This window comes from Mytilus trossulus, chromosome 12 (genome assembly GCF_036588685.1).
Source record: "Mytilus trossulus isolate FHL-02 chromosome 12, PNRI_Mtr1.1.1.hap1, whole genome shotgun sequence".
Classification (NCBI taxonomy): Eukaryota; Metazoa; Mollusca; class Bivalvia; order Mytilida; family Mytilidae; genus Mytilus; species Mytilus trossulus.
This window is the reverse complement of record NC_086384.1, coordinates 12818720-12827744: the sequence shown is the minus strand read 5'-3', so window position 1 is coordinate 12827744 and position 9025 is coordinate 12818720. Positions and strand designations below refer to the sequence as shown.

The window sequence follows — 9025 nt, the reverse complement described above, 5'->3', positions numbered from 1 at the left end:
TTTTACCAAGCGCAGATAACTCTATTTGCCTTATTATTATTCATGACGTCATCAAATATATCTCCGCGTCGCAAGGTTACATTTGTTAGTTGCAGTTATTGAGATGCCCCAAGGTTTATAAAAGTATTGAAATATGATGCGTTTATATCATATTGACTGACATTTAACCTCATATTCACAGATTTACGTAAGGTTTATTAGATTTAGCCGTTTTTTTATCGCTGTTTAGGCCCCGCCTTTTTTGGTTAATAGACCAATCAAAAAATTTCGGGGTCTTTTCGATGCTTGCAGCGATGAATGAGTCGAGCACCTGTCTGATTTTTCTACAGGAAGGAATATTCATGCTTAAACGTGAAATTGCTGCAGTTTTGTAGTATTTTTGGCAGACAAGTGACTGTGGATGTCTAGTATGATCATTTTTTATGTGTAAGTTGTAGTTCAAGCGTATTTACCAAGAATAAAGTCTCATAATGTGAAATTAACGGACAACCACGTGTGACATCGCCAGATAATAATCAGACGACACACCTGTCCCTTTAATATATATGATTACTTCCAACTGTTTTAAGTGAATCAGTAGTATTATTAAACGGTTATTATCATTGATGTGGTTTGAGAGACTCCTTCTGCATTTATCAATGTTTACAGTCACGGACTTCGATGGCGATTTCATATGTGATATCAATGACAATGTGTAGAAAAAAAACCGTTACCGGCACTTGTTTCTGTCAATGGGTGGTTTAACTCCACACTAGTATGGAAGAAATCACTGATTTTTCGTATGAGTGTTAGATTTTACACCCCCCACGTCGTCAGAAACAAGTGACAGAAAACTATAAGATATATTTCTTCCAATTAAGGTCCCACAAGGTGCATACATTGTACATGTAGAGATTACAAGTTTAAGGTAAAAAAAAACATTGATATGTGATGGCAATGACTTGCTCATATAATATATGGCTGAATGAAAATGAAAGCAAACTTCTCTCAAGTTCCTAGCTACATGTAGTCCAGATAACTGTGAAGACTATTTAAGAGGTTTTTCTGGGACGCCTTCCTCCAACGTTCTAGCCAATAAATAACTATACCATTATAATATACATGTAACTCGAGTGGAAGTTTCCATTGGTTTTTGTTTTCTCATCTACCCAAGTTCTGGGATATTTGACAAACTACTAAAAGCACATAAACATAAACAAGATGTTTATTTAGAAAAATATATATCGTTGAACATTAGTTTACATAAATAAATATATGGTGGTGGCTAGCCTACTTGTGTGAATTAAGGTTCCATATTCGCAAGCCAAAATATGAGCGTCTGCTCATTTTAAATCCTTAAGTGTAGATCGACTGCCCCAAACCAGATGAGTGACGTCATACTAAAAGTTCCTAGGGGCCGAAGTTGGGCACATGCAAGAACAGAAAGTATAATTGTAAAAATAAACCAATTTATTAAGACATTTTGGCCATTGGCCTTTTTCAATTCTTTATTTTCCTCTTAACTACATGGCTGACATTACATTTGTATTTCCTTTTCAATCATTGAAAAGATAATATACATGTAGAACAGAAAGTCACAGCAAGAATAATTTATGCATGGCCGGTCTCGGGAGAAAGAGTTGCAGAACTATAAGTAATACTAGTATTAACCTATTTCTCAATATAAATAGAATATAGACAAGTAAACAAAGTGACCACCAATACATACATACATACATACATGGTCATTGTCCATTGAATGTGCTGCTGGAATAGGCAGTCTGTACTAAAAACATTTTCTGACTTGTTGTAAGAAGACCAGTCATGCCAGTATTCCAACATTTTTGTCTAAGCAAAGTTGTTTTTATAAAATTTTCCTTTAGTATAGGCATACATGTAGAACTGGTGGCTTATGGTCCAAAGGGAATAGATACCTTTTTTCTGGCTTAAGAAAAATCAATATAGGTGTGAAAAATCTAAAATATATATGAGGGGGGTAGTAGGGGTCCTGATCCTTCAAAAAATGAAATCCCAAAAATCCTGGGCTTAAAAACATGAAATCCTGAGGTCCTGAAATTTGAAAAAAGAATTCCCTGATACTGAAAGGGTCGCTCGTGAAATCCCAAGCTAAAAAACTCACGATCCCGGATTCCTGATAAAGGTCCTATCCCCCTCATACAGGTATATGATAAGGTCATGTCATGAATGATCCAATTTCTTGTAAATGTACATACATGTATGAAAAGCCCTGTCATTTTTTCTCGGCCAGAAGTCTTGCTGTAAATAAATATTAAATGCAGAATCTTGGCCCTAAATATTCCATGCGAAACCAAACCAGTGTAGGAAAAGTTTACATTTAAATGATTTTTACCTGAGCAATATCATAGTCTCGTAGTACAAAAAAAATGTGATTTGACCCTATATGAAAAGGACTTTAAAGGTAAACATTTCTAAGATTTTAAATTTATCATAGGTCTGTTTAACAGAATCCCGTTTGCATCCCCTATAAATTAAATGACGGTCTCAAGGGAAATGATGGTTTTAATTATTGTCTTGTAAAAATATAAGTTGTGAAGGCCTTGCTGTGACAGATTTCGCCTCATTGACAGTCATACACCGTCCTTATTTTTCATATTTATATAATCTTTTAATTGCTACATTTTTTTTCTAAGAAACTCTACATACATGTACATTATCTGTTCTGTAAATATAAATTACAAACAAGTCTGGTAGTCATGCCAGTTGGACATATATTTGATATAAATAATTTTTTAATAACTGATATTTTCAAAAGTTTGAACGTGTCATAGTTGTAATATATAGCTCTGAGATTGTTTGTTTTTTCCGGGTTTGATATCATTATTTTACCGGGTTTGATTTTATTATATCATGCACCCTGTTGATGCGCTGTCACATAACATCAGAATTCCATGCAGTACAAAATTTGTCTATTTATATGTAATAGATCATTACCTTTCAGAACCAGGGGTAAACCTTGGTTTGATTTTGTAAGTGGAAATCTTCATCTATGAAAAAATTCAATTTGCCTAACTTGTCTTTTAAAAAAAACTTCGACATGAACATATCTGAGGGGGGATAGGAGGGGTCCTGATCTGGAAATACCGGGGTTAAAATAATGAAATCCTGATGTCCCGAAAATTTGAATGAAGAATAACCCAATCCTGTAGTCCCGATACAGGTCCTATCCCCCTCATATCAGATAAGTATCTTTTGTATAAGTGTGGACATGGCTATTTAAAATATTACTTGATTTTTGATTGACACAAAAACAATTAAATTAAATCTACATAATGTACTAGAAATGCAGAACATAATTTTGTGAAAAAAATACAATCCTTATTAATGCAGAGTCATTCTTACACTTACAAAATGTACATGTAACTAGTATATTACTTCTTATGGTGGTTCACTCTGCATTCAGAAGGTCACTTCCATATTGATTGAAGTTACCTTCCTTCCAGGCTTGTGACTGGCAAGATTTTACATATCTTGGCTGCATTCCCCACCCACCACCACATTGCAAATTTTAGTCCAAAAGAAACTTTTTTTTTTATACCTATCATTTAACAAAATTGCTGTGTAATAATTAGTTAGGTTTCCATTTTAAACCCATAGTAGCTGCCCAACTTATTTTTTTTTATTAGGTACATTTATATAGAAACTAATCAGTTTAAAATTGCTTGTTAGTTTTAATAAATTAAAAGTGTCATTATTCATTTTTAGTTTTTTGAAGAAGTTTGTTTACACAAAGACATTCATATTTTCTTTCAAAGAAATGAACTTATTCATACATTTATTATGTTTATCATTTATTTGGTTTATAAATTTTAAATTATTTAAATAACTTTAATCCAAGGAGAGAGAAAAACAAGTTTTATTTTTTATTGGAACTTCCTCAACATTTTTTAACGGTGCTGAACTTGGACTTGTGAAATATTGCAATTCAGAATATGGCATGAAATATTAATGAAACATCATGAACATGGAAAAATTACACAGCAAGAAAACCCTTAAATGCCATTTAGATCTTCTCTGAAACCACTTTGTTTATTTCTTCTTCTCTGAAACCACTGTTTTTATTGCACCTTCTTTAAAACAAAACAAATTAAAAATTTCAATAAAAGCAGGATTGTTTTATTACCTTGCCAGTCATTATGATTTTATTGTTGGCCCTTTTATGATATTTTGGTACTTTGAATTATTTAATAACTTTTCCCATCTTTATTTACATTGAATATTAGATAATAAGTTAACTTTATTCTTTAAATGAAGAAATTTGTAATGCACTCATAACTAACTGTACAAATGTAATTACCTTTTAACTTATTAATGATTATAAACATTAAAATTAGTTTGGAAAAGCTAGAAATTTAACAGAATATTTATGAAATCATAGATGAAAAATTATAATATTTTAAGACGCCACATCAATCCAATGTCTTTTGACATGCCACAATGCCTTTGTATCTATAAAATGCTATATCCAGTTTTGTTGGTCATATCCAGTATATGTATAGTATATGGTGCTCATATCTAGTATATAGTGATTGTATCCAGTAAATTGTTGTCATATCCAGTAAATTGTTGTCAAATCCAGTAAATTGTTGTCATATCCAGTAAATTGTTGTCAAATCCAGTTAATTGTTATCATATCCAGTATGATGTGATGGTTTCCAGTAAATTGCTGTAATATCTGATGTATCAACCCTATAAATCCTTTCATATCATCCATCTTTTCAACAGATTTTAAAAAGGGGGTGGGGATTCAGTTCCTCAGAATAAAATCAAGATCTACATGTATTAATTATATTTATAAGTAATGATTTATTGCTGCTGTTGAAGACCAGTCTGGGTTTTTGATCTAATAAAAGGACAGCAGTTAAATAACTGATTGTTGTTAGATTTACACTCTGTGTTGAAGACCATACTTTTACCTATATACATGTAATGATTTAATTTAACTAATTGTGACTTCTGTGAGGGTCTAATTGGCACTCATGCCACATCTTCTTATATCTACATATTAGCGGGTATATCCTAAAATATGTAAATGATTTTCATACATTATCATAAGTATAGTGGACTAAACAGTTAGAAGTTCCACTCATTGTAAAAGACAGTACTGTGATCTTTTGTTCACATTATTTTTCTTTTCATCATGTTTTTGCATAACTTTAGGGAATTGTTTTCTCATTTATAAGCAATTATACCTCAATAAGGAGAAGGATTTGTAATATTAACTGATGTTCCCTGTCCTTTTAAAATTTTCTTTTATAGTTAGTCTTTGAGGAAATATTCACGATAGTATTTACTGCTTTTTCAATTTAGAAAATTATATATCAAAGGATGATATGAAGGATTTACAATTGGGCCTTTTCCAGTTCAATTTCTTGTACTTGTCATACATAAGAAGTGCGGTACATGGTATCTGCTGTGCAGTGCTATAAATTGTCTCCTGCTTTAGTGCTGTAAATTTATCTTTTTGAAGATCAGATGTAATGATGATTTCTTCTTGCATAGTTATCATAACTTATCAACAATTCAGTACCTCTATTCAACATTGGCTAATTTCACTCCGAGTATCATTATCTAGAGTTTGGAAATGCAATCATTTCTAAAACAAGAGTAGACTACTCAAGAGTCCAAAACTTAGCAATTTCTAAGTGGAGTGTACATGTAGTTAAAGTTTGGCGATGCAATCATCACCTAAGATTAAGATTGATACTGATAATACCTGTGGAGATTCCCACCCTGACCATCAGTATCTTTCTTGTACATGTACATCTTCGGACTTTAAATCACATGTTATTTCTAAGTGGAGTGTAGTTCAAGTTTGGCGATGCAATCATCACCTAAGTTTAAGATTGATACTGATAATACCTGTGGAAGGTCCCACCCTGATCATCAGCATCTTTCTTGTACATATACATCTCCAGACTTTAAATCACGTGTTGAATTTTGTACAATTGAACTGCAAATTATGACAATTATGTTCCATATAAAATTATCTTTGCCTTTGGTTGTTGTTTAATTATCTTTGGCATAAAATTATCTTTGCCTTTGGTTGTTGTTTAATTATCTTTGGCATTGTTTCTTGGTGAATTATCCGCCTTTGGTTCTTGGTGTTGAAAGTTGTCCTGTATTTTCCAAATCAAACGTCAGTATAATCATTTGTTGTAATTCAATCAATAGAAAATTTTCTCAAGTTATTTTAAATCAATCAATCAAAGTGTTCTGTATTGATTTTTCAGCTTCCTTAATGTTGTCTGCAGAGGAATATACTACTTCTAATCAGGTGACAAAATATCAATCAAAGTTTTAAGTCAGTAAAATTGAAAAGGATTAAAATCAATCAATCAATCAATAGAAGAAGTAAAATGTATCATTTTATTAACCAGTATCCTGTGTTCTTTTGTTGAATTTGAACTTCAGCCAAAAATGTGTTATATCCATCAATCAATCATGTTATCATTGATGTCATTTCTCGATCAATCTTAGGTTATCAATCATATCAATCATGTTATTAATCATATCATTTATCAATGAATTATGTAATCATTGCTGCCATTTACACTGTACAAAATGTATATCAGTCAAAATGGTCTTTTATCAATCAATCTAAAGTTATGGATCATTGAAACTTATTTTCGATCAGTTGTGTAATCATTGATATTTATCAATCAATCATGTTATCAATAATGATGTCTATTCATGAATTTAATCTATAAATATCAATCAATCATTTTTCAGTTAATGTGGTCTCATTTAAGTTAAATTTAATAAAAATTAACAATCAATTCTGCTTCATTAAATTTTCTCTGATCAGAAGTAATATATTCCCCAGTGGTCTAGTAATTTTTGTGCAATCTTCAAGTCGGCGTTTTTCTTTTCCATGTTTTCATGCATCTCAGAGTTGTTTAATTTATTTTTCAGTTCATGGTACTTGGTGCTGATGTCTATCTGGAGTTTGGAAAACAATTTGTCATACTTCATCGAGAAGGATGCATGACTTGGATGGTTTTGCACAAGTCCTTTATATTTGATGCACTCTAACACTTCTGGTGTTTTTCCGAGCAACTGCACAGCAAGATCCAACGGTGTCTTTTTTCCACTAGATGGTTCTGAAAGGTTAGTAAAAATTAAATTTTAAAGAAAAATGTTAAAAACGTATGTATGAAAATGTACGTCAAAATCACTTATCAAAAATTAAAGATTTATTATAATATAGCTTTAATAGAGACACCACCAAACAGAAAGAAAAAAATATATAATCTGAGGTACAATATAAAAGGTCAGCACTGAATAATCTAAATGATAATACCCTTCTTTAAACATTGTTAAACTGCTTTTAAGAAGTGGGGATATACTGTTGTACCTCTGTCTGTCCAACAGTCCGTCCGTCCCATGAACACTTTCGTCACATTTTTCTCAGGAACTACTATACAAGAATTTCTGATATTTGGTTTCAGGGTTTATATACATTCTGTAAGTGACATATATAAAACCCTGTCTGAAACCAAATAACTGGTTTGTGAATGCGTTTTCATTTTCATCACTCATTTTCACTCAGCAACTTCCTGTTTATCAAAATACTTGGGAGCGGGGTATCACATGTGAGCAGTAGTTTGCAGTTTCACATGTATTTAAGAGTATTAAATCCTTACCAGTATTTCCCTGGCTGGTCACAAAAAGTTTACGTTTTGCAGTCAATTTTGTAGCATGAACTGGCTTCATCTCTGTCTTTTCTTTTTGATGGTCACTTGTTTTTAAAATGGCTTTCACATCTGGAAGAAAATTTTAAATTAAAGAAAACAAAATTATTACCTGTATTAAAAATCGCACTTCTGTTTAAGGAAACTATTCTCAGGAGCCATAATTTTAAACCATAAAACACTGAATATTCTTATAATAGTTAAGTGGCTGCCTATTTATGCTAGCAAAAAGTACATAGAAAATAAATGTTATACCTTTTACAGGTTCTGAAATGTTACAGGCTAATTTCCCCTCTCTGTTTTCAGCTTCCTTTTTGATATTGATAAAATATAATCTCCTAATTTCTTTATCTACATGTATACTTTCTATAGTTTTCTTCGGTTCTTTGTTGGAAAGTTTGGCATCTGAAACAATCCATTACAATGTGTTGGTTAAAATTTACTTCATAATACATGTAATAAAATAATATGGGAAAAAATCATTTATTCATTAGAAATAAATTATATTATATTCACTGAGCTGCTGAAGCAAACACATTAAAAATTTGCAGAGTTATCTCCATTAGCAATTAACCATTATCCATTCAATTTTCCTTAGAATACAAAGATGCAATTCTTATCACAGATTCAACAGAATAACTTGCCTTGTACACCAACTGGAGTGATTTCTATAACTGGTTCTGCTTCAAACACTTGTATAATGGAGTCCGGATGCACACATCTTTCAGAATGTACTGTTCAATGATATTTGTTAAATTGCATGAATTGGTGAAATGAAGATAATTATAGAATTGTTATTTGGGGTTTTTTTCTTAATAAAAGATAATCTTACTTGTAACATTTCAGAAAGTAATCAAGACAGAATCATTAATGTGAAAGAAAAAGTACTAATTGTTCAATTTGAAAAGTATTTGGTATACATGTACTACAACTCTATTATTTTTTTGCAGTGAAATAAAACTTACCATGGTCTCCACAAGAAGAGATAATCTGAATTTCCTGTTCTGAGCTCTTTGTCCATACTGGATCAGCTACTATAATGGAGATAAGTATCTTTAAAGGTTTATTGATAACAATAAAAATAGATCAATCTGTACAGCTGAAACTTTGAGAGGATTAAAACAATAAAAATCAAAAGATATCATAATCTAGAGTAAATTTTGCATATCAGACATACATTAGACTCCTCTGCAACAGTCAACTAATTATATTGTTTTCAGATCAAGTTAGAAAGTACAAAAGTATTGTTACAGTTTTAGTCAGATTTGCAATGATTGTATATACAAAAATATTATTTTTTTAAAAAACTTTTA

At 31.3% G+C, this 9025-nt stretch overlaps 1 long non-coding RNA gene across 1 annotated transcript; it reads left to right on the top strand.

Moving 5' to 3' along the window:
• Nucleotides 1-296: 296 nt before the first annotated feature.
• LOC134692093 (uncharacterized) lies at nt 297-8823 on the top strand. Its single transcript, XR_010102223.1, has 3 exons — nt 297-426; nt 6934-7128; nt 8663-8823. It is a non-coding gene; the product is annotated as an uncharacterized LOC134692093 (long non-coding RNA).
• The last annotated feature ends 202 nt before the right edge of the window (nt 8824-9025 follow it).